The 21,458-nt window shown below is 42.7% G+C and overlaps 1 long non-coding RNA gene across 1 annotated transcript; it reads right to left on the minus strand.

Moving 5' to 3' along the window:
• Positions 1–390: 390 nt before the first annotated feature.
• Positions 391–21,247, minus strand: LOC138796880 (uncharacterized). Its single transcript, XR_011363834.1, has 3 exons — positions 21,045–21,247; positions 11,102–11,124; positions 391–453 (listed from the first exon to the last, which is right to left on the minus strand). It is a non-coding gene; the product is annotated as an uncharacterized lncRNA (long non-coding RNA).
• Between the last annotated feature and the right edge of the window lie 211 nt (positions 21,248–21,458).

Genomic DNA, 21,458 nt, shown 5'->3' on the forward strand with positions numbered 1-21,458 from the left:
TCCTTCATTGATTGTAAATGTGTTCAGCATAAGAAATATTTAAAACCAATTCAATTAGAAAAACATTTCCTATTTGAGGGACTGAGTAAACACATCCTTTATCTGAAGCCTTCGCAGTTTGTGTGATTGAGATGAAGCAACACTTTGTTTGAAGGTCATGAAGAGAAGGAATAAAAGGTGCCAGAGCCACTTGTCTAGGATGCAGTCTGTCATTTCTCATAGTCATGTCTGTTTGGTGTCCCATCAGTGGTCAGTATTCAGTCCGGCTCGTCCTTCATCTACCTGATTCCAGGCAGCCATTTCCCGTATCCATTGTAATTACCATCCAGTCCCATCTCCTCTGTAAACCATCACTCTATACTATCTCTACTACCCCAACGCTGCTGGAGCTTTCTCTTTTCTTCTTTTTCTTTTTCACCATGGACTCCTTTGTTTGAAGGGGCACATTTTTCTCTGTTAATAGAAATAGACCATGTAGTTAAAAAATTGTTCTTTGATATCTTACTTATATGTTGATCACTTGATTTTCTGTTCCCAAAGTCTCAAGGTGCAGAATAGAGAAATTCGGATGGCAATATGTCTCTTTTTTTAGGTGCTGTGTTATTTTGGACCCTTTCCACCCTTCCCTAAAACCAAGGAGTAATCTGGTAAATGCATGCAGTGCTGTCATCCTGCTTTGGCCTAGCAGTACAATAGTCTACAAGGCAATGAAGAACAGTTATTGACTATGGTATTAAGGTCCTGTGGCCAGTGTGAAAGCTGGAATGTTTTACTTTTTTTTAATTTATAATCACAAAGGAATGATTAAAACCTTTTTTTTTTAATATACCTTTGCAAATAAACCTTATTTAAAGGGTACTCCAGCAAAAAAAAAAAAAAAATCTCTCAAATCAACTGGTGTCATAGAATTATAAAGTTATTTAGATTTGCCAGGAACTGTCCAGAGCAGCAGAAAATCCCCATAGAAAACCTCTACTGCTTTGGACAGTTCCTGTCATGAACATAGGTGGCAGCAGAGAGCACTGTGTCACACTGGAAAGAATACACAATACACAGGATATACAGCAGCTGATAAGTACTGGAAAACTTCTGATTTTTAAATAGAAATAAATTGCAAATCTATATAACTTTCTGACATAGTAATTTCCATAATCATGTGTAAGATATTCCAAAACTGGTCATGACCAATTTTGAAATAGCGAGCACTCTTCTATAGTTGCAAGAAAATATGAGAGATTTTCTGGATTTCTACATTGATTACTAATTATATGTTGTCTGCTATATAACGGCCCTATTACACTGAGCGATTATTACATAAATGCTGATTTGTCAGCTGATCACTTCGTTTTGGCTTGCCAATAAACATCTTTAGTCGTAGAACATCTCCTGTCTTATAGGGAATATGCAGCTGATGAATGATGGAAGCAAAGGGCCATGCAAATGATCCAACATTTGTTTCTGAAGCCCTCACTGCACAATGGTCTTGGTCTTCATACAAATGCCAATCTATGAGATCAGTGCTGGGCCATGTAATAGCTACTTTGCCCGTTGATTAAGATACACATAGATCTGGTTACTGACTATTCTGTTCTTCTCGAAAGGAATAGTTGCAAACAACTTTTACTAGACCTCAGAAGATTTGATATACATAAAGCTCCAAAACAACTAGAAAAGCACTGCTAAAGCTCTGCAGATACATTAATCCATTGAAACTAAAGTAATGTTGGATTATTGTTGTTCCTTTTAGGAGTGGGCATCTTAAAATCTCTTCTGTGTGTCCCATATTAGGCCTTATTCACACATACCGTAATGTATGGATCCATATTTCCGTATTCTTTATTCAAACCAATGCTGAAAAAAAGGATATGTCCTAGTGCAGACCTAGATTTTTTTTTACACATCCTCTCATAGAAATCAATGGGATCCGCTAGAGGAAGGAATCTACAGACTTAGAAAATCACTTGCGGCCCATCTCAGGATTGATGTAGAGCACCTGGGTGTTCCAGAATGCTTCAGGTAACATGTTCTATAGACAGTTGATGGAAATGGAGCCCTACACACTAAAAGCAAAAACCTTATTCCCCCTGTAAACCATAAAGCATTGCGGTTTGGGAGCGTTTCTGCTTAAGGCCGGGTTCACACTGAGCAAAACTAGCGGAATTCCGTTTATCAAGATCGGCATTCTCCACCTGCACATAAGCACACATAATTTATGTAGAGGTGCACACTGGAATGTTATCTGTCACTACTGTTATGGACAAACAATCTAAATTAAATAAAAAGTTGTACTGTTTATGTGTCAGAGCCCTTAGGCCGGGTTCACACTGAGCAAAACTAGCGGAATGCCGTTAGCCTCCCTCTCATAATGTGAGTCTATGGGAGGCGCGCGCTGCTGTTCTCACAGCGTGTCTCCGTGCTTAAGAATGAACATGTTCATTCTTCAGCGCGGGCAGAGCAGGAGCGCGCGCCTCCCATAGACTCCCATTATGAGAGGGAGGCTCACGGCAATCCACTAGTTTTGCTTAGTGTGAACCCGGCCTAAGGGCTCTGACACATAAACAGTACAACTTTTTAATTAATTTAGATTGTCCATAACAGCAGTGACAGATAACATTCCAGTGTGCGCCTCTACATAAATTATGTGTGCTTATGTGCTGGCGGAGGATGCCGATCTTGATAACCCCCCCCCCCCCCCCCCCCGCCATATTGTCAAAAGAATGACTTTTTACAAAGGAACAGTAAGGTTTTGCACTTAAGGTCAAACTGTTACAAAATAAATCTGAAACAGCTCCCAGTCTAATACACATGTGCCTCCCCACCTTTTGCGTTAAAATGGCAACCATTTCTCTAAATCTTAACAATGACATTTATTGCAGGAGCCATAGTTAAGGGTCCTTATTAACTGTCTATTTTCCTTATAAACTACAAATCAGTTTACGAGTTCATAAAACTGTCAATTACTTCATTTTATGTACTGCGCCAATACACATATATATTTATAGGAAGAATTACTACCGTTACCATTAATCTCTGCATTTATCAAGATTTATTGTCCATGTACCAGACTTCATGCTTTGTAGATGAAAGTGTGTGTAGGCAGTGTGGTTGTGCTATCATGTGTGTTATCTGCCATTAATTTTATTATCTGTTTGAAGAAGATTAATACTTATTGGGGTTTTATTAGTATTGTTAGCTCTGTATTAGGTGGGGATTACTGGGTCCATGAAAGTGAAAAGGCCTGGTGACATCTGAAGTTTGTCAATGTAATAGATGGTTACTCTGCCCTCTACTGGTTATTGGAGGTGTTACAATAGTATAAAACAGCTAGATTTCCATGTTTCAGTATTTTATATAGCAATAGCGGGATCTTTACACCATCACAACTATTGTATGCACTAGGTATGATTTTATGAGTTGAAAGAACTAGTAAAAGTACAGCGGGCTATCATTTAGATGTTACAATTTGAAAAACTATAATAATGTATAGAGAAAATTTTTTTAACAAAAGAACCTTTTTTTTTTTTTAGTTCTTTTGCGCATTTAGGCCTCACGGACAGATAAAAAAAACAAACAAAACAATATACAACATTATATCTATATCTATAAATATATATGTTTAATAAAATTTTATATTATTTCTAATATTGATTTTGCTTCAGTATGTGTTGTATACACTATAGCCATATTAACATTGAGTTGGTTTAGCAGTGCAATTCACACAGATTAAGGCCAGGTTCACATGCCGTATAACACCGGCATTTTGTGACCTGGCCGTGTCACAGAACGGCCGGTGTCATTGAAGTTCATCTTGGCCGGTAATAATGAAAATTATTTCTGTTGAATTAGATAACGGGGCCATTCGATTAGGTTTTGGATTGACCAACTGTATTTTTGTTCATTTCTGCATATATAGACTAGAAATATATTGTCCAGTCAGTTTATTGCTGTGTCTGTTTATTTTGGGGGTAAGAAATTAATTTGCCAAAGTCAATCCCCTGCCCGCCCAACCCCCCCCTGCCCTTTTCGGGTTAAAATAATGAATGACGGCGTTGAATCCAATTGAGATGAATGGTTATTCATGCTCTGCAGCTGCTGGCAATAGTGATACCTTGCTGTATAACTAGCACTTTGGTAATGACTTTCTGCTCCATGGAACTATTCTTTCATGTAGTCTTCAGATGTGTTTGTGTCTAAGCAGACGGTGTCAGGAATCCAATAAATTTGGTTGCTTTTACTGTCATCCAGTCTTCCCATGACTTTTGCCCCTACACTGGGTGAATTTGTTCAGCCCTGTTTATCGTCCAGTTAATAAGTTAATTCTCGGCATGTGTTTATTTCAGTGTTTGTGTAGCAATGTGTTTCCTGTCCTGGTGTTTCTATAGTGAAGAAAAACAAGTAGATATGATCGGCTCTCCGGTTATGTATTGTATTCACCACTCCTTCTAGCCGACTATAGAAAACATAAAATAGGCATGAAGCTTAACTCCATTTATAATCGCTGTCATGGAGCTGGGTTGCCAGGAAAACATCCTTGATCACAACTGCAAAGTTTATGATAAAGAGAAGATCTAGGTATAATTCTTGCATTCTTTTTCTCCTTCATTGATTTTAGTCTTGATTTAGCAGTTGTGGTCTTTACTAGAGCAGCTCCCCTCCCTCTGTATACATCATAAACAGCCATTTTTCAAAGGAGTCAAAGGAGTCTTACACTGAAGGTCAAGGAAAGAAAGGATATGCAAAATAGAACTCACACCTCGTAGACAAAGTGGTGTCCCTTCAAATCAGTGTTTCACTCCATCGTCCCACATGTGTATTCTGATTTAGTGGGATTTAATAGCATAGCACACCATGTTATTAAGTTTTCCTAGATAAAGGAATATGTCGGCATACACTTTTTGACTGGATGCTGATGTATACCTTGGCGCACCTTATTAATGTGTTGTAAACTCAGCCTTATCTAGCTTAAGGGCCCTATTACACGGGCCGATCTGGGGAAGCAAGCAAGCGCTGAACTGTCAGGTCAGCGCTCGCTTGCTCCTCGTTCCCCGCTCACTGCTGGCACTATTGCACACACTGACAGGGAAACTGCAGAAGGGGCTCCACAGTTGCCCATAGGGGAGCCTATAGTAGATAGTGGCAGTCTGCTGCCACCACTCCTGTTGCATTGAGCGACGGCCAGCAGACCGTCGCTATCATTCAATTTTTTTTTTCAATATGTTGAAAGACAAGGATCAGCCGACATCGTGCATGTCATCTGACTGTTGCCTTTTAACAGAAGCTATTTCACTAATAGATTATCGGCCGTAACAGCCAATAATCAGCCATGTTTGGACGATAATGGCTTATTGTAATAGGGCCTAAGGCAGTGCTGTACATGTTATATTTCAGATGTCTTATTTACTTTTTTAATCTCAGTTTTTATCCCCAGCATGGCTCTCCATCTCTTCCTGGTCCCTAGCATGTCTCCCCTCCTATTCTTAGTCCCAGCATGTCCTACCCTGTCATACCTGGTTCCTAGGATGGTTGCTCCACTTATACATAATTTCCAGGATGGCTTCCTCTCTCTTATTCCTGAACCCCATTGTGGCTTTACCTTTCATTTCTGGTCCCAAACATGACCACTCATTTCTAGTACCCAGTATAGCTCTTTTGCCCACATTGCAACATGACATAGGCTACACCCTCCCAGTCTCTGACAGGCTTCCTACTTCCGCCTCCTCTTCAATGACACTTGCTGGTGCTTATGCTCCTTTGCCTTCTCTATAAGCCCCAAAGATGTGGTGCAATGATAGCAGCATGTTTTAATTCATATTGATGTCCCTCCATGTTAATAGTGATGAGCGAACATTGGAAAAATGTTTGGGTTTGGCCATGTGGCCAAACACAAACACTTGGCATTCAAGTCCCGGTGTCTGGAGAAATTGGATGTTACCCAAAGGAGTCCTGGAAAACGTGTACAGCCATGGGCTGGGTTCATACACAGTATATTTCAGGCAGTATTTGGTCCTCATGTCAGGTCCTCATAGCAACCAAAACCAGGAGTGGATTAAATACACAGAAAGGCTCTGTCCACACAATGTTGAAATTGAGTGACTGGCCGCCATATAACGGTAAATAACTGTTTTTATTTTAATACAACAGCCGTTGTAAGATAACAGCAAATATTTGCTATTAAATGACGGCCATCCACTGAATTACAACATTATGTGAACAGAGCCTTTCTGTGCTTTTAATTTGGTCAAAAGTGTCAGCGATCTACTGAGGAGCGGGAAAATACCTGATTCTTGGCTGATCGTATCTTTTGAGCAGGCCAGTAAATCATTGTTTACCGACTGCATATAATATTAATTCTTTTATTTGTATAGCGCCAACTGATTCCGCAGCACTTTACATAGTTTGTCAGTTTTGGTCCCTGTCAACATTAGGGCTCAAAATTTTAATTCACCTATTTGTACGTTTTGGGTGTGGTAGGAAACCCACACAAACATGGAGAGAACATACAAACTCTTTGCAGAAGTTGCCTTTGGGGGATTTAACCCAGGATTCCAGTGCTGCACAAGTGATACATGGATCGTTCTTGTGGCCCGGCTACTCGATTAGTTGTGTGGTGTAAAAACACATATCTGGATAAAGAGCAGTTTTATCATTAATCCTAGATGTCATTGTAATTATAAACAGTTTATGATCTTTTGGAACCTAGCGTGAACCTTTTTTGCCATGTGTGAATGGATCTCTAGCAAGGAATCCTCCATTTGTTGGTGATAATAAGGTGATAGCATTTAGATTTATTTTAAGCTGTAATTTGGAGCGTAGCCTGTTGTGTTGGAGTGACCAGTGTTATAAATTGCAATATTTCAGAATTCATTTTATAAAGATAGAAGCAGTAGAAGGTTTGAAAACAAGTGTTAGAAATGTCATTTTCTGTCAGTATTATTTATTTTAAAATTAAAAATGTGTCAGTCTTTTTTATTGTCCCCATTCAGTTTAATAGTTCATACATAAATTGTAAAGCTGTTATAGTGCATGTTTTAGTGTTTATTGTAGAGTGATGAGAATATTATGTTAAATTCAGAGATATGTTAATTTTATACAAACCTAACACAGCAGGGAAATTACAATTACCCAGAACATTCTGAGAAACCAAAACAAAAAAATAAATTAGAACTAAATAAAAATGGAATGTTCCAAGGCTTCCTGGAGTTAATAGGGGGGTGAATGTTGTTATTTCTACAGGGCTGATAAAATTATTGCTTTAGGCTATGTTCATACTATGTAAGAGGCCGATTTCTGAAAAGATCATCCGGCTGGTACTGCAGTACCGGCTGGATGATCTTTAAAGCCGAAGAGTTCTGATGTGGGCGCATCCGTGCACGCCCGCATCAGAACTCCCCACAGCACACTGTGGAGCAAGCGGCCAGAGCTGCTCGCTCCATAGTGTGCACTGATATGTTTCTTTTGCGGCACTGTTCACTGAATAGCGGCCGCAGAAAACTGACATGTGGGTTGTTTGCGGTGCTGCTAGGAATCCAGGCCGGAGTGTATACTATGCGTGTACGCTCTGACCGGAATCCCATAGACAGCCAAGTAATGTATATTTTCGTAATAAACACGGCCGTTGTACAAAATATACAAAAATATAGCTTAAGGCTATGTTCACACTGCGTATGAGTATGGGATGCGTACGAACCGCGAACATACGCCCGTAGTACAGTTATGCTTCCCTAGCTTGTTTCGAATCGATCTGAAACAGGTCATTTACTTGGAAATCTTCGCCCAGCCCCTTAAACCACACAGAACCTTTTGGATCAAAAAATCAAGTTCAGTTTGGCTGAAATAATACTTCGTATGGAACCGCATGGAAATCCACGGCCGTGAGTTTCAACAATGGTCTTGTTCATTTTTCACGGCGCCATATACGATCCGGCCGTAAGCTCATACGTAGTGTGCATTGTGCGGGCGTATATCGTATGCTTTCAAGCGAACGCATCAACCTCAAAACTATGTGTGGTTCGCACTACGGCTGGAAAAATACGCAGTGTGAACATAGCCTTAGGCTGCAAACACACAGGGTGGATTCGCAGTGGATTTCTCGCTGTGAATTCACAGCAAAATCTGCTGCGGATCCCTGCCCTGTAATGTCTATGAGAAGCCATACATTGCACTGCCGTTATGTCAGGAGACTGCAACATTAACCCCCGCCAGGTGGAGCATATACATTACTTGCTCCATGATCCGGCTTGCTTTTGAATGATCTGTACGGCTGCTGAATTCTGATGCAGGCACATCCGTGCGCGCCCCCATCCGAATTCCCCGCTGCACACAATGGAGCGTGCAGCCCGAGCTGGACGGTCCATTGTGTGAACTGACAGGGTTTTCTGCCGCTGTTATTTAGTGAATAATGGCCTCAGAAAACTGACATGTCAGTTTCTTGCCGCGACGCTAGGGATCGTGGCCAGAGTGTATACCATGTGTATACACTCCAGCCACGATTCCTTAGAAGGCAGCACTATGTGAGTTTCGTAGTAATCATGTTCTTACAACGCCCGTGATTATTACGAAAGTTACATAGTGTGATCATAGCTTAAGGGTGCGTTCACATGTATAGGATCTACAGCAGATTTGATGGCACAGACTGAAGTTGCAGATTCAAAGCAAACCAAATCTGGGCCATTAAATCTGCTGCAGATTCAATTCTGCGCCATCAAATCTGCTGCAGATCCTGTACATGTGAATGCACCCTTAGGCTATTTTCACATGCTGTAAGAGACCGGCCAATCCGTGACCCGGCCGGGTCATGGCAAGGACGATCTCTGAAAAGATCATTCCGGAAGGTACTGCAGTACCGGCTAGATGATCTTTCGGGCTGCAGAGTTTTGATGCGGGTGCATCAGTGTGCACCCGCATCAGAACTCCCCACAGCACACAATAGAGCGTGCGGCTGGAGCTGCTCGCTCTATTGTGTGAACTGACAAGGTTGGAATTTTCCAAGGCTTCCTGGAGTTAATAGGGGGGTGAATGTTGTTATTTCTACAGGACTGATAAAATGATTGCTTTAGGCTATGTTCATACTGTGTTAGAGACCGGCCGTTCTGGGACACGGCTAGTGTCTGAAAAGATCATGTGGCCGGTACTGCAGTACCAGCCGGATGATCTTTTAAGCCACAGAGTTCTAATGCGCGCGCATCCGTGTGCTCCCGCATCAGAACTCCCCACATCACACTATGGAGTGAGCGGCCCGGAGCCGCTTGCTCAAAAGTGTGCACTGACATGGTTTTCTGCGGCCGCAATTTACTGACATGTCAGTTTTTTGCGACGATGCAAGGGATCCCGGACGGAGTGTATACTATGTGTATACGCTCCGGCCGGAATCCCATAGGCAGCAAAGGCACATATATTTTAGTAATAATAAATAATAATGTACAACGGCCGTGGGTTTTACGGAAATATACGTTGCGTGAACATAGCCTTGTACAGGATCAGCCGCAGATTTGCAGCAGATTTGATGGTGCAGATTTTAATCTGTGTTCAGTTATTTAGATCAAATCTGCTGCAGATCTGAAGCTACCCTTAATGTAAAAATTATACCAGAATAGAATGCAAGATATGTAGCATACAATAACGCTGGTATAACATATTACTCTCCTTATTATTCCTGACTAGTTCATGGGCAGCTGTTCAGATTTGTAAGGTAAACAATGATTTTCATTTAAAATCCTCTTTTTCTAATAAATATTTTTGTCTATAGTAACAAAATCATTGTTATAAAGTGGTAATCTGGCCCGAGGTAGTATAGATCCTTCACATTCTCATCTGAATGAAGGGCAAAAACAAAATAAAATTGCCCTTGGTGATTAAAGTTAGCAAACCTGCAGAATACCTACATTTGTTTCAGGCTTTACTGAAATAAACACAGATTTATTAGATCTAGTACTGCTTTATATATATATATATATATATATATATATATATATATATATATATATATAAAACTCCTCTAGAATTGGTTCTGTGAAATGGAAACTGTAGTCAAGTTGGTCCCATCTTCCATTTCCAGTAGTTTTATATGCCCCCATGGTTCTTGCTTATCAAAGGGATTCACTGTGTTATGAAAAAGAAATCTAGGATCTTTTGTAAAGATTGAGCTGTCATCTGGGCACCATATACTGTAAGTAATTCATCAGAACCCCATCCTTCCTTATTATGTCCAGTAACCTCCATCTTATCCCTAGGGTATACATGACCTGCTGGTGGGTCATGAGGACTATAGTTAAAAAGCACTGCTGGAAGGGGGTTGTCAATATATTATTACTTGTCCCCTATTTACATTATGAGAACATACGGGTCTCTAGAACAGTGCCCCGACTCTAGTTTTTATTAATATATTGGTGTAACAGAAATATTTTGATTGCTTTTTATAATCACATGACCCACAGGTCCTCAATCTTACAACATAGAGATCAGACCGAGAGAGACGGAGAGGGAGAAGACTGATCTGTAAGTCTGTGTATGTATGTGTGTGTGTGTGTGTGTGTGTCAGTCAGTCAGTAATGTGTGTGTCAGTAAGTCAGTCAGTCAGTCAGTAATGTGTGTGTCAGTAAGTCAGTCAGTCAGTAATGTGTGTGTCAGTAAGTCAGTCAGTAATGTGTGTGTCAGTAAGTGTCTGAACCACTAAACCACTTCAGTGCTTCTCACATTTATTCTGATTGGCATTATGAATAGCTAGCTTAGGCCTTTAGTTTAGCGTAGCAGTTAGGCACACCAAAGGTAGTCATTCTGATGGCTTATCTTGCAGCTTCCAAGGCTATGTTCACACATAGTATTTCTGTCAGTCTTTTTACAACTAAAAACTGAAGTGGGTTGAAAACACAGAAATTGTGCAAATCTTTCCATTATAATTTTGCCCTGTGAGTTACACTCCTGATTTTTATTTGAAAAAAAGACTGACCAAAAGACTAATGGAAATACTATGTGTGAACATAGTACAGAGAAAATAGCACAGAATAAAAACATGTACCAGCTATATCATCACTTAATAGGATATTTGTGAAAGAATACAACAGCTACACATCTAAGTGTCAACGCATCCTCTTTGTCAACTCACCTTCATTGCCTTGGTCCGGCTCGCTGTAGATGGATGCCAGGGAAAAGAGAGAGAAAATGATGAAAGCCAATAAAATGAAAGCTATTTCTAGCTTGGTGAATGGCAGCTCCATGAACTACTTGCAGTATTGTGTCTGAAACAAAAAGGAAGGTAGTCGCCTGATATATTTATATGGCTATATTGATCTAACAAAGATCATGTATCCTATATTTTTATATCTATAGTGTCTTGTTATATTTGTATTACATAATATTAGTACAGCGCAAAATGGCCTTACATTTCATGAAACATTTGCATTTTTGATTCATAGGTATAAAAACAAAGTAAACGTCTACCTCTAAACTGCAAGACATGTGAGCCATAGCCGAGTATAGTGTCTCAGTGTGGAGCATCATTGTCTTTTCTCCGTTTGGCAGAACACAGTTCTGAGAAGCCTTGTAACAATAAGCAACAGTCAGCACTACTGTTGTAGAAACTGGTAACTCCCTCATCTATGGAATGCTGCAAAACTGGTACTAAATCTTACTATCTTATTACTATAGGCTGGTCAGAGATCCAGGATATACAGATCCGCATGAGCAGGATATATAAAAGCAGCATAAGACTTGTTTTACAGTAAAGGGGAGGCATGTAAACTGAAGGAGCTCTTTACAATACGTTTAAAAGGAATGTGTCACCTAAATATCTTTTACTGATTAGATTTAGATACTGAAACACATTATTTTTTTCTAATCTGTTTCAATTTGTGATTGTAATTTTTTTTGTACATTTCTCCAAGGTATTTTTAACAGTATTTAGAGATGCTCTAACTGCTGCCTGTCTTTGACTGCGAGGGCCTTGCTGCTATTAGTCTGAAGAGCCCCTCGGCATATTGATGTTTGGATACGTTATATCTACTCAGTGAATTTCATGAGGTACCGATACGTCATTTGCCCTAAAGAGGTTAAAGGGGTGCTCCAATATCAGAAAAAAAATAAATAAACGCAATGCAGAAATATACAACATTGATTATCTGCACCAGTTTTGAAGCTCCTAAAGATCAATTTCTTTTGGGGGTCTTGGCTCTGTACTTCCTATTGAACATCTGCTTAATACTATAATTTCCAGAATTTCTCTTCATAATAGTCCTCCCACCATGCCTACTTTCTTCCTATAGCACTGCAAAGCTGTGTTACAGAACATCTATTTTTTTCACTGCAGACTATTGCAGGAGGGGGGGGGGCAGGGCATGTCAAAGATGGTGACATTACTCAAGAGGGTGGGGCTAGAGCTCAGACACAAGATCCAGCAACATCAGAGCATAGTACATTGTCTACAGAGAAAGGGAGGAGCTGTGGACCTGTAGACAATATACATTTTGTAGTTCTTCTATTTTTAACTTCCTGTCAAGGATGATTTATATTTTTATTTACTCTGTACCCACAATCTGACCCCCCCAAAACCACTTGTACCTTTGGATAGCTGCTTTTAATTCAAGATCTGTCCTGGGGTCCGTTCGGCAGGTGATGCAGTTATTGTCCTAAAAAACAGCTTTTAAACCCCGTGCCAAATGGGAGTATCTGTGCCCTAACTTTGCACCACCCCCTTCGTCCCTCCTCCCCACCCTCTTCATCATTAGAAATGCCACTGAAACATTTTCTTCTTTCTGAACATTGCACAGGTCCTTAACAATCCAGCCCATGTGCTGTGCTAACACAGGTGAGGAATATGCCTGGAGCATTCCTAATGATGAGGAGGATGGGGAGGAGGGACAGAGAGGTTGTGCCAGCCTAATGCATACACAATCTAGGCCACGGCCGTTGGGCACAGGGCTGCCAGTTTAAAAGTTGTTTTTTAGGACGATAACTTCATCACCTGCTGAACGGACCCCAGGACAGATCTTGGATTAGAAGCAGCTATCCGAAGGTACAAGTGGTTTGGGGTGGGGGTGGGGGGGTGGTCAGATTCTGGATACAGAGTCGCTTTAAATACAACATAAAAATATGAACTTTTGAATGTCATAAAAACATCTCAGAAGTTTGTCTCCATAGCGAGGGAGCTAAAAGTCCCATAGACTTCCATTATAGTTCCATAGACTGCCAATATAGCTGAGCACAGAGAAAATAAGGAGGAACAGAGAGCACTTCTGAGTGCTTCTGCCATTCATTGTAACAATCAGTGCAGGTCTCAGCACCCCGACCCCCACTGATACTAACTTCTAACATGTTGCTATTACATGTCAGTAGTCTGTTAGGCTATGTTTACACAACGTCAAAAATAGAGAAAAGGCGGCCACTTTAGTTATTTAAAAAAGTGTCAGTTTTTGCCGCGATTTAGCTGACTGCAATGGCAATGCATTGAAGTCAATAAGAAGATGGACGTCCAATGCACACAATGTATTGAATAACGGACGTTTTTACTGCAGACATCGAAATAACGAAAATTATCATTATTTTCGGACGTCTTTTGCAAACAGGGGACTTTTTTATTAGTCGTTCACACACAATTTCTCACCACTCTTTCTCAGTTTTTACTATTAAATTCAATGGACTTTTTAATGAAGCAGCACCCAAAGGCCAATTAGTAACCCAAACTAGAATAATGTACAAACACCAGTCATTGCTCTAAGGGAAGGCTAGGCCGCTAAATAACGTCCGTTATTTTGGCCTCAAAATGACGGATGTTATTTTAAATGGAGCTGGAAAAAAAAAACGATGTGTGAACATAGCCTTACATTGATAATTACACTTTAAACAAAGGGTCATTTTCTGAGCACAAAGACTTGATCAAAATATGCTCCAAACCAGTCAACACAATGGATCCCATTGATTTCAGCGCAACTCTGTTCTGCACAGAATTACCTCACAACAGGAGTCTATTGTAACAGACTGGCCAAGCAGCATCCAACATTTTGAATATGATGTTCTTCATACTGTAGTGTTACTTTTCCATTAAATGGAATGTATTGTTAGAAAATTGCCATTTGCTTTAAAATTTATAGCAAGCTTTTATATTAAACATATTTTAAAATAATTTTTGGTAATTTTTTCTATTTTACTATGTATATTCTAAAATAATCCTGATATCTTGCAGTTTTCATTCTCAGCACTAGGTCTACACTTAAGCTGAGACTTCCTGTTCTGTCTGTGGTGATAAAAAACAGTCTGCTGTAAAGGGATCTGTACATCATTACAGCATCAGGTGACTTCATCAGCTGGATAGTACCTGTATAAGAAAATAGCAGCTCCCTGTGGAATGACCTCTTTAAAGGTCACAGAGTGCGCTCACTAATATTTCACATTCATCTCAAGGGGACAAGTCCTTTCTATTATCGTCTATGTCCATGAGGCTTGCTTAAAGCATGTCACTAAATGCTGTAAAAGTTTAGGCAAGATAGATGCCCCCTTAATAATGTGCAAAAATTAAATTAAAACATTACAATCAAAAAATTGAAACAGATTAGGAAAAAGAACATGTTTTTAGAATTTGATTCTAATCAGTAAAAGAAAATCTAGGTGACACATAACCTTCAAAGTATGGGAAACAAGGAAAGAAAATGAGACAAACAATGAGGATATAGTTTTAGACCAGGGGTGGGGAACCTTTTCCATGTCGAGGGCCGGTCGGGCATTAATAAAATCATTCGAGGGCCGCATACCGTGCGCGGCAGTTAGTAGCGGGGGTTTGCAGCACCCAGGACAAGGCATAGTATTGTTCCCCTAGTGCCCCTGCTATTGTAGTTAACCCCCAGTGATGCCCCTTGTAGTCTAGTTAACCCCCAAGTCATGTCCCTGGTAGCCTAGTTAACCCCCATCAGGCATGTCCCTGGTAGCCTAGTTATTCCCCCCCCATCAGTCATGTCTCTGGTAGCCTAGTTGTCCCCCCCATCAGTCATGTCCCTGGTAGCCTAGTTGTCCCCCCCCCATCAGTCATGTCCCTGGTAGCCTAGTTATTCCCCCCCCATCAGTCATGTCCCTGGTAGCCTAATTATCCCCCCCCCATCAGTCATGTCTCTGGTAGCCTAGTTGTCTCCCCCATCAGTCATGTCCCTGGTGGCCTAGTTATCCCCCCATCAGTCATGTCCCTGGTAGCCTAGTTGTCCCCCCCCATCAGTCCTGTCTCTGGTAGCCTAGTTGTCCCCCCCATCAGTCATGTCCCTGGTAGCCTAGTTGTCCCCCCCATCAGTCATGTCCCTGGTGGCCTAGTTGTCCCCCCCCCCCCCCCCATCAGGCATGTCCCTGGTAGCCTAGTTATTCCCCCCCCCCATCAGGCATGTCCCTGGTAGCCTAGTTAACCCCCATCAGGCATGTCCCTGGTAGCCTAGCTGTCCCCCCCCCCCATCAGTTATGTCCCTGGTAGCCTAGTTATTCCCCCCCCCCCATCAGTCATGTCTCTGGTAGCCTAGTTATTCCCCCCCATCAGGCATGTCCCTGGTAGCCTAGTTATTCCCCCCCCCATCAGTCATGTCTCTGGTAGCCTAGTTATTCCCCCCCCCCCCATCAGGCATGTCCCTGGTAGCCTAGTTGTCCCCCCCATCAGTCATGTCCCTGGTAGCCTAGTTGTCCCCCCCATCAGTCATGTCCCTGGTAGCCTAGTTGTCCCCCCCCCATCAGTCATGTCCCTGGTAGCCTAGTTGTCCCCCCCATCAGTCATGTCCCTGGTAGCCTAGTTGTCCCCCCCATCAGTCATGTCCCTGGTAGCCTAGTTGTCCCCCCCCCATCAGTCATGTCCCTGGTAGCCTAGTTGTCCCCCCCATCAGTCATGTCCCTGGTAGCCTAGTTGTCCCCCCCCCATCAGTCATGTCCCTGGTAGCCTAGTTATCCCCCCCCCATCAGTCATGTCCCTGGTAGCCTAGTTGTCCCCCCCCCCATCAGTCATGTCCCTGGTAGCCTAGTTGTCCCCCCCATCAGTCATGTCCCTGGTGGCCTAGTTGTCCCCCCCCCCCATCAGGCATGTCCCTGGTAGCCTAGTTATTCCCCCCCCCATCAGGCATGTCCCTGGTAGCCTAGTTAACCCCCATCAGGCATGTCCCTGGTAGCCTAGTTGTCCCCCCCCCCATCAGTTATGTCCCTGGTAGCCTAGTTATTCCCCCCCATCAGGCATGTCCCTGGTAGCCTAGTTATTCCCCCCCCCCATCAGTCATGTCTCTGGTAGCCTAGTTATTCCCCCCCCCCATCAGGCATGTCCCTGGTAGCCTAGTTGTCCCCCCCATCAGTCATGTCCCTGGTAGCCTAGTTGTCCCCCCCCATCAGTCATGTCCCTGGTAGCCTAGTTGTCCCCCCCCATCAGTCATGTCCCTGGTAGCCTAGTTGTCCCCCCATCAGTCATGTCCCTGGTAGCCTAGTTGTCCCCCCCATCAGTCATGTCCCTGGTAGCCTAGTTGTCCCCCCCCATCAGTCATGTCCCTGGTAGCCTAGTTGTCCCCCCCATCAGTCATGTCCCTGGTAGCCTAGTTGTCCCCCCCCCCCATCAGTCATGTCCCTGGTAGCCTAGTTGTCCCCCCCATCAGTCATGTCCCTGGTAGCCTAGTTGTCCCCCCCCCATCAGTCATGTCCCTGGTAGCCTAGTTGTCCCCCCCCCATCAGTCATGTCCCTGGTAGCCTAGTTGTCCCCCCCCCATCAGTCATGTCCCTGGTAGCCTAGTTGTCCCCCCCATCAGTCATGTCCCTGGTGGCCTAGTTGTCCCCCCCCCCATCAGGCATGTCCCTGGTAGCCTAGTTATTCCCCCCCCCCATCAGGCATGTCCCTGGTAGCCTAGTTAACCCCCATCAGGCATGTCCCTGGTAGCCTAGTTGTCCCCCCCCCCCATCAGTTATGTCCCTGGTAGCCTAGTTATTCCCCCCCATCAGGCATGTCCCTGGTAGCCTAGTTATTCCCCCCCCCCCATCAGTCATGTCTCTGGTAGCCTAGTTATTCCCCCCCCCCATCAGGCATGTCCCTGGTAGCCTAGTTGTCCCCCCCATCAGTCATGTCCCTGGTAGCCTAGTTGTCCCCCCCCATCAGTCATGTCCCTGGTAGCCTAGTTGTCCCCCCCCCATCAGTCATGTCCCTGGTAGCCTAGTTGTCCCCCCCATCAGTCATGTCCCTGGTAGCCTAGTTGTCCCCCCATCAGTCATGTCCCTGGTAGCCTAGTTGTCCCCCCCCATCAGTCATGTCCCTGGTAGCCTAGTTGTCCCCCCCATCAGTCATGTCCCTGATAGCCTAGTTGTCCCCCCCCATCAGTCATGTCCCTGGTAGCCTAGTTGTCCCCCCCCCCCATCAGTCATGTCCCTGGTAGCCTAGTTGTCCCCCCCCCATCAGTCATGTCCCTGGTAGCCTAGTTGTCCCCCCCATCAGTCATGTCCCTGGTAGCCTAGTTGTCCCCCCCCCATCAGTCATGTCCCTGGTAGCCTAGTTGTCCCCCCCATCAGTCATGTCCCTGGTAGCCTAGTTGTCCCCCCCCATCAATCATGTACCTGGGATCCTAGTTAACCCCCTAATAAAAAAATAAACATCCCACTCACCTTACCTCCGCTCCCACGCAGTCCAGGTCCTCTTCTCTCCCAGTACCTCTGTGCCGGTCTTCTCCTGCAGGCGGCGCGCGATGAAATTACGTCATCGCGCGCGGCCCGCAGGAGACTAAAGACACGCGCCGCTCTGCTGGGGAAGAAGCCGGCACAGACAGCATCCTCCGGTGTCCGCCAGCTGTCACAGACACCGGAGGATGTGGTGTATGCCGGCTTCTTCCCCAGCAGAGCGGCGAGCATCACAGGGGAGCTGCGGGCCTCGGGCCGCATCGGGAGGTCTCAGGGGCCGGATGTGGCCCGCGGGCCGGAGGTTCCCCGCCCCTGTTTTAGACAGTCTAAGTTTCTGCATGAATTTACTATTCTGACATGTCCATTTATAAAAATAATTGCCACATATAGAAGATTTTCCTAAAAGTGTCTTAACATTTTTATACCAATTGTATCTTGGGATATAACGCACCATTTTTATGTGGCATAGAAATTAGAGAAAATATAATTCTAATCAGATGCGGCTTAAAGTGAATGTATCACCAGGTTAGTCCATACTAACTTGGTGGTAGTGCTGGTCATTGCATTGACCCCTTTCTGTTTTCAATCTGCTGCACGTAATTGTATTTATATAGATAGTAATATGCAAATTAGCTGTTTTAGTGCACTTGGATGGAGGTTAGTATGGACTAGCCCGGTAATAGATTTCCTTTAATCATGGTCAATCTTTAGCCATGCCACTTTTGGTGTGTGAAAATGAAAAGTGTCTAGTGTGGTGCGCTCTACTATTCTTTAAGGTGCAAATGTCATTAAAAATGTGTCAGAAAGTTCTGATGCACATTCTACAATTTGGCACATTTGGCATAATAAATATGGGCCAATGTATGACATTAGATGTTATATACTTTTTTTTCTGTCATTATTGCCTAGAATGAAATTTAGGTAAGAACTGAAAATATCCCATCAAGTTTAATAAAGAGGAAGTGACATTTTTCCATTCACAATTTTTTACATTAAAGTCTAAGTGAGATATACACCATTCATTTATTATCATAAGCAGCCACGCATGTTGCAGTGACTCAATTTTTAGCAGATTAAAGTGACTCTGTACCCACAATCTGACCCCTTCAAACCACTTGTACCTTCAGATAGCTGCTTTTAATCCAAGATCTGTCCTGGGGTCCGTCTGGCAGGTCATGTAGTTATTGTCCTAAAAACATCTTTTAAACTTGCAGCGCTGTGTCAAACTGGTGTGGCCTAGAGTGTCTGTGCCTAAGGCCTGCGACACCTCTGCACCCCCTTCTTCATCATTAGGAATGCTCCTGGGCAGAATTTCTCCTATTCATCACTTCTAATTCACGTCTAAGCACTGAACATGGGCCTTAACGATCCAGCACATGTGCAGTGTTCAGACAAGTGATGAGTAAGAGAAATCCTACCCAGGGGCTTTTTTAATGATGAAGAGGGCAGGGAACAGAAGCTGAGAGGTGTTTTAGACCTAGAGCACAGACACCCTAGGCCACACCAGTTTGATACAGCGCTGCAAGTTTAAAATAGTTTTTTAGGACAATAATTGCATCACCTGCCGAACGGACCTCAAGACAGATATTGGATAAAAAACAGTTATCCAAGGGTACAAGCGGTTTGGGTGTGTGTGTCTGTGTGTCTGTGTCTGTGTGTGTGTGTGTGTGTGGGGGGGGCAGGTTGTGGATATAGAATCGCTTTAAGCATTTTTCAGTATATTTAGACTTGTGCAGTATATCATTGTTATAAAATATCCTTGAAATAACATTGTTTTCTCTGTGTTTAGGGTTATTATCAAGCTTTAGTAGTAGCTCACCCATCAAGAAATAATAACATGTGACCAAGGGCTCCTGCTATATGTTATGTCACTATGTAGGAATAGTCATTGCCCCTGGAAGACATGGTAACACTGTGTTTTGGCACAGTATTGTAGGCTGATATATGGATCTGTGTATGCAGAATATGTTTTAAAAAAGTAACGTCAGCGCTTTAGACTTTTTCATTCTGTTATTCTTTATGCATTTCAGAGTCCTCTATCTGTAATAATTTAACTCTCTTAATGAACAGTTGCCGTTAGAGCAGTTGTAGTTCAGATTGACTGAATCTACCTGGATCAGAACAGATATGAAATTGACCAACCGGCAGACACACCAGTCTACTCATTATGTTGTAGATTTATAATTGATTTAACAATTTTCTGTCTATAGAGGTGAAATCCATGATTCATGCTGAATTTGCTGCAAAATCCACATATTCTGACAAAGAAATTCTGACGCTAGGGAAATCACCCTAATGGGGTGTATTTCATTGAAGTGCCTAGGGCCAGGGCCGTATTTACCAGTAGGCACCCGTGGTCCAGTGCCTAGGGTAGCACCTTGCAGGGGGGCAGCACCAGGGAGCAGGGGGAAAGAAACAACTTTTTAAAAATCTTTTTAGTCTCTCACCTACCGTTCAGACTTGCCAGTAAATCTGGTGCCTTTTCAAGGGGTGGGGGTAGGGTGTATGGAGGAATTGTTCATGTCTGGTATGACAATATGCAGACGGCTCTGATCATTGATTCAATGTGGGAATTTGTTTATGTTTTAAGCAGTTAAAAGCCATGAAAAATGTTATTTAGGCAATGTTCCTAAATGTAGAGAAATGCATGTGGCCGAAACCATGCTCCCTGAGATGGGGCATCTTCAGGTTTAGTGCCTAGGGCACAACAAGCTGTAAATACGACCCTGAGGAATGTTATTCCATGTTCAAATACAAAAAAAATACGATATATACACCAAGGTACCTGTGGTGCTGCTGGACTCGCCATGTCAAGAGTTTTCATTGGCTGGGGTCTGAGTGTTCAGAATCCCCTCTATTAAACTAACTAGAAATAGCTGGTATTAGCACACGGAATTCAGAGAGAGAGAGACAATTCTCTCAGTTGTAATGATCCCGGGGGTCTAAACGCTGACCGATTAAAAGGTTTATTTTTCTACTATGAGAGGGGCACAGATTTTATCTAGCTTATTAGCTATGCTGATTCCATAACACTGGCAGGTAAGTTACGCAAACAGAGTAGCTCGCAGGGCTACAGTATTTGCACAGCGCTCATTAAAGCCAATGGGAGTTACACAAAATGCTTACTTCACCAAATTCGACAACAGCACAGTGATACAGGCAATATCAGTGGTACAGTGATATAGATACAGGCAGAAACAAACAAACAAAAAGTTTTCCTGAATACTTTTGTTTATATCTAACCAGTGATTACACCTCCTAGATAGGTGATCAGGGGGTGATAGATTCACTTTAACTCCCAATTCACTAAATAAACTTCAGTTTGCCCTAAATTGAGAGAAATAGAGTTTGTAGTCACTTTGCCTATCAGTAGCACCATAAGCACCATACACATTATACCAGAGAAAGGCCCATCCTATACAAATGGAAATAAAGAATCTCATACTTACAATTTTCATAAACGTCTCTTTACAATATCCATAAAAGATAAGAAGGCCTGTCACTACGGCCTGGGCATGGTATGATTTCAGAAAGTTCATTAACGTCTATGGCATTAGAAACCTCTTATGTTGAAGCACAGGAAGATATTGTGCTGTGCAGTCGACATGTGTTACCTTTTCTTGATATATCTGCCAACATAAAGTGAGGAAGCTTACTTTGTCCTATGTCAATACAGCTCAAGGTTCAGTTGCTCTGGCTTTTGTGACGTGTCAGAAGAACTTTATTATTGTCCTAAATAATGATAAGGTACAATGTAATTACTCTGCAAACAACTTCCCTGTGTAACACATGATACTGTCATTTTATAGATCCAAGGATTCAAGATTTCAACCCATGGTATATTCGTAGCATTAAATTGTTCT

This window comes from Dendropsophus ebraccatus, chromosome 7 (assembly GCF_027789765.1).
Source record: "Dendropsophus ebraccatus isolate aDenEbr1 chromosome 7, aDenEbr1.pat, whole genome shotgun sequence".
In the NCBI taxonomy this organism is placed as follows: domain Eukaryota; kingdom Metazoa; phylum Chordata; class Amphibia; order Anura; family Hylidae; genus Dendropsophus; species Dendropsophus ebraccatus.